The following is a 12,444-nucleotide window of genomic DNA, read 5'->3' on the forward strand; positions in this document are numbered from 1 at the left end:
GATCAGAATAACAGAGAACTGAGTCATATGATAAATATCTTTCATAATTTTACTTGGACCTGCTGGGGTGTTTTGTGTTTGTTTGTTTGTTTGTTTTAGGAGGAAAAAAATAGCATTCCCCACACTGAAAATAGATGTCATACATTAATTATTAGTGTACCTGCCTACCATGAAGTTTAGTGAAGTCACAGGAAAATATTGCACACTTACACTTATTTACTTCTAAATATGGTGGCAACTACAAACACTGAAGGAAAATTATTGAATGAGAAACTTCTTTCAAACTCTGGCAAATATCTGCTCCTCCAAATTTAACCTCCACAGCCTCTCAAACTTTTTCATTTTAATTATCCAAATACATTTAAGCTGCTCCTTTCCCATCATTACAGTTATTTCAGTGGCATCAGCCAAGTGTAAGTTGGAGATTTTATTGTAGTTATTGTAGTGTTCATTGTAGTCATGGAAGCTTATGTTCACACCTCCGTTCTTAGGATTTGCAAGGAATCTGTGGTTTTAATCTGAAGACTACTGATGAGTGGAATACCAGGCACTTGATATGCAGACTTCTCAGACAGGATGAACATTTAACAGTTGGATTCCTCTTTTTTGGAGAAAAATTTCCAAAGTAACTGGTTTGTTCAGCCTTTTCTGTGTTGTGTCCATGATCTGCTCATTCTGCATAGCTGTAGCATCACAGCATAAACTCAGGTCAGAAGGGTCTTTCAGCCACCTCCTCAAAGCATAGTTAGATCAAAACAGACTGCTCCAGGTTTTGTGTCATCACCCCTTGAAGAACTCCCACGCTGAGCAATCTGCAGTACTGCCTACCAGTCCTCAGGGCAGATCAATTTCTCCTTACATCCAGCTTGTCTCCAGTTCCAACTGCTGTCTCTTGCCCTCCTGCCAGATACTGTTGTGAGGAGCCCACTTCTGCCCCCTCAGTCCCTGCTGACCCATGGGTGACATGCTGACATGATGATAGATTTCATTAGATTCTGGAAGAACCTTTTCGACTGAGTGGTTTAAAGATGCCTTGTTATCTGTTCCTCTGTGTACTGGTGTTCTTAGAAGAATCAAAATGCACTAGCTAGAAAATCTTCCTAATTAATTTTTGAGATCTTAAAATAGTACCTGAATTATGAATGATCCAACCCAGCATGATGGAACTTGTCTTTCTTTAAACACAGTGTGATATGTCTCCCAAAGAATCATCCTAGCAACTTAATTAGAAAGAAATTTCTAATGAATAGACAAAAAGGGAGAACACAGAAGTCGAGGAAAGAAGTGACATCTTCCTTCATGCTTCATGACTCTTGTTTCCCACACATCTGTATGTTTCTTCATCTAGAAAAGCTGATTTCTGAAGACCTCTCTAAGCTCTGTGAGTTAAGAGCTTTCTTTCAGAGTAGTGCATGAACTGTGGAGCTGTGCCCTACAAGAGATATGGAAGGAGAAGGTTGGAAAGTGGATTGTACATTTAACAATAATTGGGATGCTGAATCACATCTCTAGTATTGTTTTGGTTGCATCAACTTTTTCAACCTACTCTTTGTCAAAGAATGAGAAGTTATCCTTAGATGTGTTTTAAGAATACTGCAACTTTAGAAGTACATTCATCTTGTGTCAACATGTCAACATGACTGTTTTCTAATTTTCTATGATATTGGTACAATTTAATTTTAGTTCCAAATACTGTAAGGCAAATAATGAATTTTACAGCTCAGTGTTTGAGCCAAAAATGGGTTTAAAGTTTTAATGACAGGATGGAAATAAACCCCCCAAATCATGTATGAAGAATATAATGCAATTTATAGGCCTCATAACTTTGACTTTTAAATATTATTGGTATTTCATATCTTTATTTTTTCCCCTTTGACTTTTCTGTAACTTTTGAATTGCAGTTTTTACCACTTTGAAACTGCAGTTCTAGTGTTTTACCTATTGGTGAATATTTACCAGTTTCAAATTAAAGAACAGACAATTTGGAAAGTGAAATATACTTCTTGTAAATATATTCTTTTTCACTAGTCTCTTGGTATTACCTTCAACAGGGGAAACTTTAAAACAGTGCATACATACTGATTTGTTTTTGAGAAGCTGTTAGAAATTATTAATATTTTCAGTATATCTGCAAAATGTTTAGTGCTGTTTCCTAAAAGAGAAAGATTTTTGTGCATTTCTTTAGCTAGAGGAAATGAGAATCTTGTAAAGTTCTACAGGAGTTGTTATAGTTAAATATACGACGTTTAAAAAATAAAGAAATGTTGAGGACAACACTAGGGTATGATATGACAGTTTTCCTCAGTGCACCTAGAAGCTACGAAATAGCCTTTGGAATGCTGAAACACCTTTTACTCTTCACTATTGACAATAACTCTTTTACATTTGGTTTTGTGTTTGGGACTTTTTTTGTTTCTTTATTTTCTCCCCTTAAACACTTTGTCAGCTCCTGAATTAAACAATCTTTCTTGTCCTCCTGTCCTTTCACTCATTTTTTTCTCTATTCTAAACTAATTACATTCTTCTTCCTTGAGCTGTCCATGAGATGATTTTCCCTCAAACACCCTTTAAATCATTTATGTGTGATAAAAGGTAAAATAATTAGTGGAAACTGGAACAGATGAAACAAATCTGCAGCTGAACACCCTGTTATGTACCTTGTACTGTGGCACTGCTAGTTCATTTTCTTCACTCAGCAAAACGGTTTCAGAATCTCAAGTTGTGGACCAGAACGTGATTATGAAATCACAATGAAAGATGGAACCTGGCTACTTTTTCAAGAATGCTGTTGTTGTTTTCAGCTGACAGGACTTTCTTCATTCCTCCATCTACAAATACTCAGCTTGGTTTTTGAAGCCACTACAGTCACCACGTGGACTTTTTACTGGACTCTGATTCCAAACAGTTTTCTGACCAATACAGTCTGAAAGTTATATTTGGAATTGGCTCAAACATTGCTTTGAACTTTCCCTTTGAGGAAACTCCACTAAGTTATAGTTTTGGATTTATGGTGCATTTGATATTGGTGGTCATAAGCAATACAACATTTCTTTGCCACTGTGAGAGCAACCACAAGGTAACTGTGTCCTTTTGCTGCACATGAGCCACACGAGCCAGGAAACACTGGCAGCTGTGCCTGACAGGGCACAAGATGTTTGTAATGGCCTTAATGAGGGCTACAAGGGATAAGCTTCATTAAGCACTTGTCACAGCACTTGCTGTCTGAACCAATACTGCTGTTTGACATCTCTGTTAATATGTTCTGGCATTTTAATGCTAACCTGCATATCCATCTTCACACATATTGCTTTCCCCTTTCCTTCTGTCAAAATAGTAATTAATTTCCACCCTACCACTGACAACAAGACAAAGTTCAAGCAGTGTTTTATGAATGCCCAGAAATGCTGAGTAAAGTCCAAGTGTTAGTGCTTGACATTGATTTATATCTGTTTCATGCAAAACCTGCCATTTTCTCATTAAAAATTGAGCTTTACTGGTTGCCTATTTTCTCTAAGTATTGCTTTGTTACTTTGCATGAGTTGGTTTGCCATGAATATGTCACACTGGGATTTCAAATACTGAGTTCTTTTCAGTGTGAATAGAGAAGAGCAGAAGGGGGAGGCTTAATAAAGGAAAAAGAAAATACGAATACTGTTGCCAGGTCACTGATAAAGGAAATTTTCTGTGTATTAAGCAACTTAATTTTCCAGATTCTTATGTACCTTTGATGTGTTTCCATACCTGAGTGCATTAGGTGATACAATTAACATCAGTCCTCTTCCTTACATTCCCCATGAGAGTATAAAATTTATCTTGATGAAAAGTATCTTCTGCTTCTGGCTCTTGACTTTGAAGAAGACACATGTAAATGGCTTTATTAGAAGTCTTGGTACCTTCCAACCTCAAAAAAAAAAGTCCATATTTCTTCCTCTCTAATCTTCTTACTAGCCTTTTACCTCTAGTTATGAAAGTTCAACCAAAATAAACATACTGTATGAGCTGAACAACAGACACCATTTGAATTCAGTCTCTCTGCTCCATTGAGCAGAACCTCCTTTAACTAATTAATTTAGGTATCCTTTTCTAAGGGAATAAAGCAAGCATTCTCCTTGCATTTCAGTGACTTTAAAATCTCAGCTGCTAAAATGCTGTGCTAGAGCTCAGTTCCTCTGCCATGGAGAGTTTAGTTATTGGTTTGAATGGAAGAAGAACATATCTGGAGGCAGAAGGAGGCATTAGGGAAGGCACCTAGCAATGATTCCATAAAGCTCTGCTTTCTGAACTACAATTATTGTTTCACCCTATTTTTGGTGATATGTTGAGAAATCAATTAAAAACTTACCTGAAGTTTTGTTTAGGGATTGAAGGGTAAAGCCAGGTCTAGCCATAAAGAAGCTTGCTATTGAAAAACTAGAATTTATGTTTGTGCAGAATTGCTTTTGTCACTTGAGGAATTATCAGTTAATTAAACAAAATTAATGAGACAAATTACCATACCCACTCATAGCTGACCTCACTGAAACATCAAGGCTGAATGGTCCTCTTTTTTGGGGGAGCACAGGTGCAACAAAGGAAAACCAAAGCAAGTGCATATGTTTCTTGGAACTGAGGAATGTGTCTCATCTGATTTCTACACTAGGCTACCAATATCTCCTCCACAAATGCCATTCAATGGCTTGTCATTTAATTTCTTTACTCTGTATTATACAGACAGGATTTAATGGGAAATAATACATAGTGGTGCTTGGAGTTACTAGCAATGGTGTTATTTGGTGGCAGTTTGGTCAGTGCACTCAGCAGGAGCTATAGAGACATTCTCTCTGAAAGAGTTTTCAACACCATGAACACCTTGTGAAATCTGTGTTGCATTACAGTTAAGTTTGTGTTGTCAAGAAAAAGTCAGCCTTGATACTGTATGAAATAATTTTATTTTTATAATACAATTAACTTTGAAACTGATACAGATAATGAGTTTGCTCCATGAGCCAAGGTTTTTTCTGTTTTAATACCTTTATTGATGATCTGGATAAGGGGATTGAGTGTACCATTAGCAAATTTGCAAATGACACCAAGCTGGGGGGGGGCATGTTGATCTCCTGGAAGGCAGGAGGGCTCTGCAGAGGGACCTGGACACACAGGAGAGTTGGGCTGATTCCAACAGGATGAAGTTCAACAAGGCCAAGTGCCGGGTCCTGCACTTTGGCCACAACAACCCCTGCAACGCTACAGGCTGGGCACAGAGTGGCTGGAGAGCAGCCAGGTGGAAAGGGACCTGGGAGTTTGGATTGACAGGAGGCTGAACATGAGCCAGCAGTGTGCCCAGGTGGCCAAGAAGGCCAATGGCATCTGGGCTGGATCAGGAACAGTGTGACCAGCAGGAGCAGGGAAGTGATCCTTCCCCTGTACTCAGCATTGGTCAGGCCACAGCTGGAGCGCTGTGTCCATTTCTGGGCCCCTCAGTTCAGGAAGGATATTGAGGTGCTGGAGCAGGTCCAGAGAAGAGCAACGAGGCTGGTGAAGGGACATGAACACAAGGCCTGTGAGGAGAGGCTGAGGGAACTGGGGCTGTTTAGCCTGGAGAAGAGGAGGCTCAGAGGAGACCTCATCACTCTCTCTATCTCCCTGAAAAGAAGTTGTGGCCAGGTGGGCATTGGTCTCTTCTCCCAGGCAACCACACAAGAGACCATGGTCTTAAGCTCTGCCAGGGGAGGTTTAGGTTGAATATTAGGAAAAAAAATTTTTTTACAGAGAGGGTGATCAGGCATTGGAACGGCCTGCCCAGAGAGGTGGTGTATTCACCATCCCTGGATGGCGGCACTTAGTGCCATGGTCTAGTAACCACAGTGTTGGATGAAGGGTTGGACTTGATGAAGAGGCTGATTCTATGATGTTCTGTTGAAAGTTTGGATGGTGTCAGAGTTGGTGCATGACACTTGATGAGTGTCAAGGTTTGATGGATACAGTATTGGGCCAGTTATTCCAACAATCTCCAGGCAATTTTGGGTCTATATGATGGGTTAATGAAATCAGCACCCAGGGCTCTTCCAGAATGCCCCCTTCCAAACTGATGTAGATGTGGAAACAAAATGCAGGGAATACACATGTATACTGCAAATTAAATTAAATAACTTTGAACAAGAAGGTGAATAATTTATTTCTTAAACATTTTCTACATAGGAAGCAGAAGTCAGAGAACACATGAAGAATCTTAGGAGGAATCTCTGTCAGGTCTGTGCTACATGATGATTTTGAAGTTCTAGTGAAAAAAAAATATATATCTGTGCAGGATGGGGATGTGGATCCTACCAGGCACATGCAGTTATTTGCTTATGTACCTCACACACTTAGAGAAGCAGGATACCTCTGACACCAACCACCCCAACACAGAGTATCATTTTAGCAGAGATATTCCTGAGAGTGTGGTTGGGTGATCCTTCTTCCCTGTGCTATGCCCCTCTGTAACATCCACCAACTCACAAGTCTCTGTGTGACTGCGCCGTATGGCTAATGCTGTTGTAAATGCAGATCCTGGCATTTAATACAATTAAGTGAGAGTGTCAGTACACAAACAATTTGCAACAAGATTATCCCTAGGGCTCAAAACCTTTAAGTAATTGAATGAAACAGCAAACTGCAAACAACAATAAATGTGCACAGAATTTTGACAAGGAGACAGCAGATGCAAATAAAATTGAGCAGAGAAGCCCATTGCTGATGAAACATTGCCAGCTGGAGTGAAGCTGCCTGCCTCCAGGGAGCTGTTGGGATGTTGATGTATAAATTAATGTGCTGCAAAAAAAGAAAAAGAATAGGAACAACAATTAATGGAATACAACAAACACTTGGCGTCTGAGTTTTGATCAACTTGAAAGGCAATTACTTGTTCTTGAGTATGTGAAATTGCCTACAGCATGATTTGGGAATGCTCCCTGAGGTACACTGCTCCTCTGAATAAAGCTGTCCAGAAAGGAGTGTTTCATAGGTACAATTTCTGTCATGCAAATATACAATATTTGGTCCCATTTGTGCAAGCTTCTCAGCTTCAGAGTGGACTTTCTGGTTGTTCACAATAGCCTGCTATATCTAGGGTACCTCTTGGGTAAGTGCTCAAACTGAAAGTTCCCTACAACCTGATTTCTGCTCTGGGGCTTTTACTTGGTTGCAAAATCTACCACTTTTTTTTTTTTTTTTTTTTTTTAATTATTATTATTATTTTTCTGTGTGGGTGTCTTTCAACTGAAACTCTCTTGTATGCCCTACTACTGACAAGTTAGAACTCCTTGCAATGTAGGAAAACAAACTTTTAACTCTCTTTGATATGCACACAGCTTTGTCACTGCCTTCACCTTTTCATCTCAGATGCTTAGACATTTTTTCCTCCAACACCTATGATAACCAGTATACCTTAAGGTGATGTTGGTATGGTGGGCATGCAGCACCCAAACTGTTCTTGATCTTCTGGGAGCTAACTGCTTGTCCTGAATCCATCCTTTCCTATTTATTTCTGTATTTATGGCATATGGCCTGACAGTGTTTTAGGTAACTTGTTCTAACCACAGGACAATGAATAGTAGAAGGTGAAGAAATAAATGTACATTGAATCTGAACAATTTATCTGGACTTAGTATTTGGAACTTACCTTGCTGATGTAAGTGAGAAATCCCTAGAAAACTGATTTCTGCCAAATGAGTAAAAAGTAGTTAAATTTTGCATACATTTCTTAGATTCCTTGGCTACAGAATGCGAAAGAGAATCTTATTCATATTCTTCCTTCTTACAGGTGTGGTATAGCCAGCCTAGTCTGGGAACATCTAGACTCCAGACTTTACTCTCAAGTAACTAAAAGTAGTTGGGTAGGAGGTAGAATCACATCAAAAAAAGGTAAATCTTACCTGCAACAACAGATACAGAATATCCATTCTTTCGAGTCCAGTGGATTCAAAACACAGGTTTTCAAGCCTACTCACCAGCGCTTGGGTGGCCATCTTGATCTCTGGATTTTGGAGTGTGGGAGCAGAGAATATAAAGCCCCTTACACTTTGCCTTACACAAAGTAACAAAGCAAAAAGTCTGAAAATGCACATCAGTTTCTAGATGAAAAAAAATAATTCACTTAGTGTGAACTTCACATGCAACTTCTACCTCTTCCTTTGCTTGCTCATTTGGGTTTGTTCTGTCTGCCAACAGTTTCAGGTTCTAGAGCTGCCTGTCCCTGACTCTAAAATCTCTCCATACCTTCCCCAGCCTTTGTTGAATGTGTTTATGAACTGATTCATGTGATGTCTGCACAAGTCTTGTAAAACTGAAGCTGTGATATCCTTGTTTGAGTCACTCTGTCTCTTCACATGCTGCTCAGGTCAGCCAGGATTTCCGTCCTTCCTCAACTGAGCTGAGCTGGTGGAAATGTGCCAGGGCTAGGTACTTCAAGTGGAAGAAATTCTCATCGTCTATGACCGTTTAGGCTTTATTGTGTCTCTTCCAAGGGGAAACAACGTTTGTTTCCTGAACAGCTTCAAGAGGACTAAATGTCACAGTGAAATATTCTGGTGAGGACTGTGGCAAAAGAACAAAACTGGGATTAAGGGGAGCTTTCGGTAATTATTACATCTCATTCTGGCTGCTTCAGTGGTAGTTCAATCAACTGCCTCAGGTAGCTCAGAAATTATTTTGGAATACTGTTCTAAATGGTGTGGACTATTCCTCATCCATATGAGTGTCTGTGAGCCTGTCTGTTTATGAGGCCCACAAGCATGTGAGAGATATAGACAAATTCTGCAGGGCTTCTGGGGTTCAAGTGTTCCCTTCTGCACCCCTCAGCTTGCTGGAAAAACTTCTTGCTTATCACTGGAAGACAAACCTTCCTTTTCTTATCCAGGAATACAAGCTTGGCTGTCTGGATCTTGCAGCTCATGTCAAGGAGAGTACTGTGGACCTGGACATTTCATAGACACAAAATCTCATTTCATATGTTTTCTACGTCCTTCAGTTAAGAATGTCTTATCTGGGGAACCTGAAAACATTCTAGACCTAAGCCAAAGTAAAAGAAAACAAAAAAATTAAGGTATCTGTTGTCAGTGTTCATGATAGATAAACTGCAAATACTTGCAAAAGGCTCAGGTGAAGAAAGGAAAAGACAAAGCAGGGTTTACTCTGTCAAATCTAGGGAAAAAAGATGCTGTCTTATGCATCCAACTGTTTGCCAGGCATCCAACTGCCAGGGGTTTTACCTTTCTGCATTCTCAAGGCCATAAGAAAGCAAACCAAACCAATCAATCCAACAAACACACACCAAACCAAACTAAACATAGGTGGAGGATCGATCTTGCTTCCATAATCTCTCTCTCCTTTGAAAAAAGACAGTTTAAATCTCTTTTTGAATGTAAAAGAATATTGAAAGTAGCAAGATTCAATTCTCACCTAAATAAAAAAGAAAGGAGGACATTTTAGCGTGGGAAGAATTTGACCTTGACTCTGGCAAAAAAGAATTAGCATTTTTCTTTCCTGGAAACATCACTTCTAGATATCTTTTCACACTTGGTGCTGGATCAGTCAAATAACAGCTCCTTGTTTGCTGATGAATACAATCACCCTTTATGAGAGGTATTTCTTTATTTCACTCCTGCATTGGAAGTCAGGGGGAGTTAATTCATTTGTCAGTTAGCACAAACATTGAATTATGGGTTCAGGCACTGAGAAGCAAAGGTAAAAATTTCAACACTCCTCCCCAGTTCCCAGGCTCAGTTTCAGCCCAGACACCCTCATCCTCTGTGCCTGGGCCCTACTCCCATCATTTTCCCTACTTGTTAACACTTAGACTTTTAGTTTAAATTGAAGGAAAGAGGGGTATAATTCTCAGGGTATTTCAGTGTGTGGAGAGAAATTGGTGAAAAAGAGAACAAGACATTTTCTCTGAACTTCTGCTTTTTATGGGAACAAGTACTTCACAAATTCAGAGGTCTGAAACACACTCAGCATTCCCTGGCATTAGCTGAGGACTACTGTATGTGCTTCTGTTAAGGCCAACACATAAAATTACCATTGTTAGGGTCAGAACAAGGAAATTGTTTAAGAACTAGGCAAATCTATTGGAAAAAATTGTTTTGAAAATAGAAGGTTAAAAAAAAAAATTAGCACACAACACAGCAAATGACGGAAATTGCAATCAAGTATATCTACTTTAGGCAAGCTGAATGCAAGGTTGATGTTTTATTCTGAGATTTAGATCTTAATTATATTTGTGCAAGACAAACAATTGCATATTCCATTACAAGGAGAAAGAGGTGAGAATGCTTTGAGAAATGAGGAGTGTAGGCCATCTTGTCATGACAAAGCAGTGTCTGTGGTTGCTGGGCTCTCACTTGTGCCCAACTTTCTTCTACATGGACAGTCTGATTCTAGGTATGATCCCAGTAGAGAGCAATAACCACCCTCAGATAAATGGTGGAAAAGCGAAAGAGCTCACTTAGGCGGCCTAATGTTTTTATAGCAAGTGTTTGCCTGACCATGAAAAAATGAGGAAAAAGGTGAAAATTTTACAACACCAATTGAAGGAGCTGGGAAAAAAAAAGGATGAACAGTGGAGCTGTTATCTTCCTCTAGTCTGAAATCAACACTCCAGTTTTCAAAGTTCAGTTTGAAATCACTGGCATTCTGGATAGTTTAATTCTTTAATCTGTTTAATTTATTAGCATCAAATTTAATTTATTAACATCAATATTTCACTGGAAGCCCAGCACAGGCAAGCATGTGTTCACCTGGGTAGGTCTCATCACAGAACCACAGGAAACAAAGGTGTCCAAACCCATCTTGTGGAGCATTTGATTCCAAATATGTCTTCTTTCACACTGCCTGGAAACTGTTGGGTTTGCACTGACAGCATGGTTCTAATACTATCTCATCCATAACTTAAATATAAAAACATATTGTATGCACAGTCTTATGAATCTGTTTACAAGGAAACAACACTTTCCTTTAGAACTAAAATCACCACTAAATGCTTCAGAAAATACTATTACTCATTTGATGCCTCTTCAGGGAACACGCAAAGTATCTCCATTGCTAAATATATTAGTTCCACTGTACTTATCTGAAAATTATTGCTGTGTTTTGCAATAGTTATAACAGCAGAAGATTGGCTTAGTGATCAATTTCCTATTTATTTGACGTTTATAGGGTTTGAAATGGTTGTTTCATGTGACACATGTTCTTGATTTTCTAAAGCTTATTTTGTTTGTTTCTACTTCAATCTTTTTATCTTTTTTTTTGTTGTTCCTTTCATTGCCATCAAAAGTGTCGGGCCTTTTGTCCTTTGAACTTGCTAAGACAGATGGGCATGCTTTTGTTTTAAACAGTTACAATGTTATAATTTTTGATGTTTCCCAGAAAGTACTTTCCTATACATGTTCTCAACCCAAGTCTAACTATTAGACCTAAAACAAAACAAAAATTTTTATCACCAAAAGAAAAAAAAAAAATCAGGAGTATAGTCAGCCCCTGGTTAATAATGTGGAAAATTTTGCCTGTATGTCACAGAAAATAACATATTTATTTCACTGTCTTGATAAAGGGTGAAAAATTGTTCAGGTTTTTGGGTTTGTCCTTTTTCATCTGCACAGATCCTTCAGCTAACAGTCTGGCACTGAGCTGAAGTGAAAGTTTCACAGCATTGGGAAAATGAATGGTCAAAGTAACCATTTTACATTTTAAGGAACTCGTCTCCCATCGGTTTCCAAAGTGAACAACAACAAACAGGTAGCTTGAAGGAAAGTGAATAAAAATAAAAACATTTTGGCTGTTGTTCAGGGTTAGGCCCTCATGCTGTCAGAGGGACTGTCGAGGATCTGAACCAAGTCAGAGAAGAGCAAGTAGGAGCAGTGGAGGCTGAATACAGTGAGCCATTAAGGAGCTCAGCATGTGTTCCTTCAAAACCACCATCTCTGGGGGGTGGCCCCCTCCCAGCCTGAGAGAACAATTAGTTACAGGTGGAATAATAAGAAATATTTCATAGTGAGAGAACATCTGTGCTGAGGCAGCCTCAGAGATCCCACTTGCCCAAGGCTAGGTGGCACTGTAATGGGATGCTGCTGATGAGTGACCATCAAAACTGGACTGCTGGGAGGCCCTGAGAGGATGAGATGGCAAGAAGCCCTGATGGATGAGCTGATGGGCGTCCCTGAGGATGCACTGGCCAACAGCACTGAGGGGATGGGCCAGGTGGAGGCACCAGGGTGTAGCAGTTATTAATATAATAAATAATACGTCCCATGGGGACCATAGCAACACCAACGTGGTGTGTAACAAGAGAGAGTTTATTCAAGGAGTCCCAGCTTATATAGCAGTTTCAAATGCTGCCACGTCACACAGGTAACTTAAGCCAATCCCATACAAGCATTCAACAGAGTATGTGTGACAGAGTACTTAGAACTACAACTCCCAGGATGCTTT

This window comes from Myiozetetes cayanensis, unplaced genomic scaffold (genome assembly GCF_022539395.1).
Source record: "Myiozetetes cayanensis isolate MyiCay16 unplaced genomic scaffold, myiCay2020 scf4, whole genome shotgun sequence".
In the NCBI taxonomy this organism is placed as follows: Eukaryota; Metazoa; Chordata; class Aves; order Passeriformes; family Tyrannidae; genus Myiozetetes; species Myiozetetes cayanensis.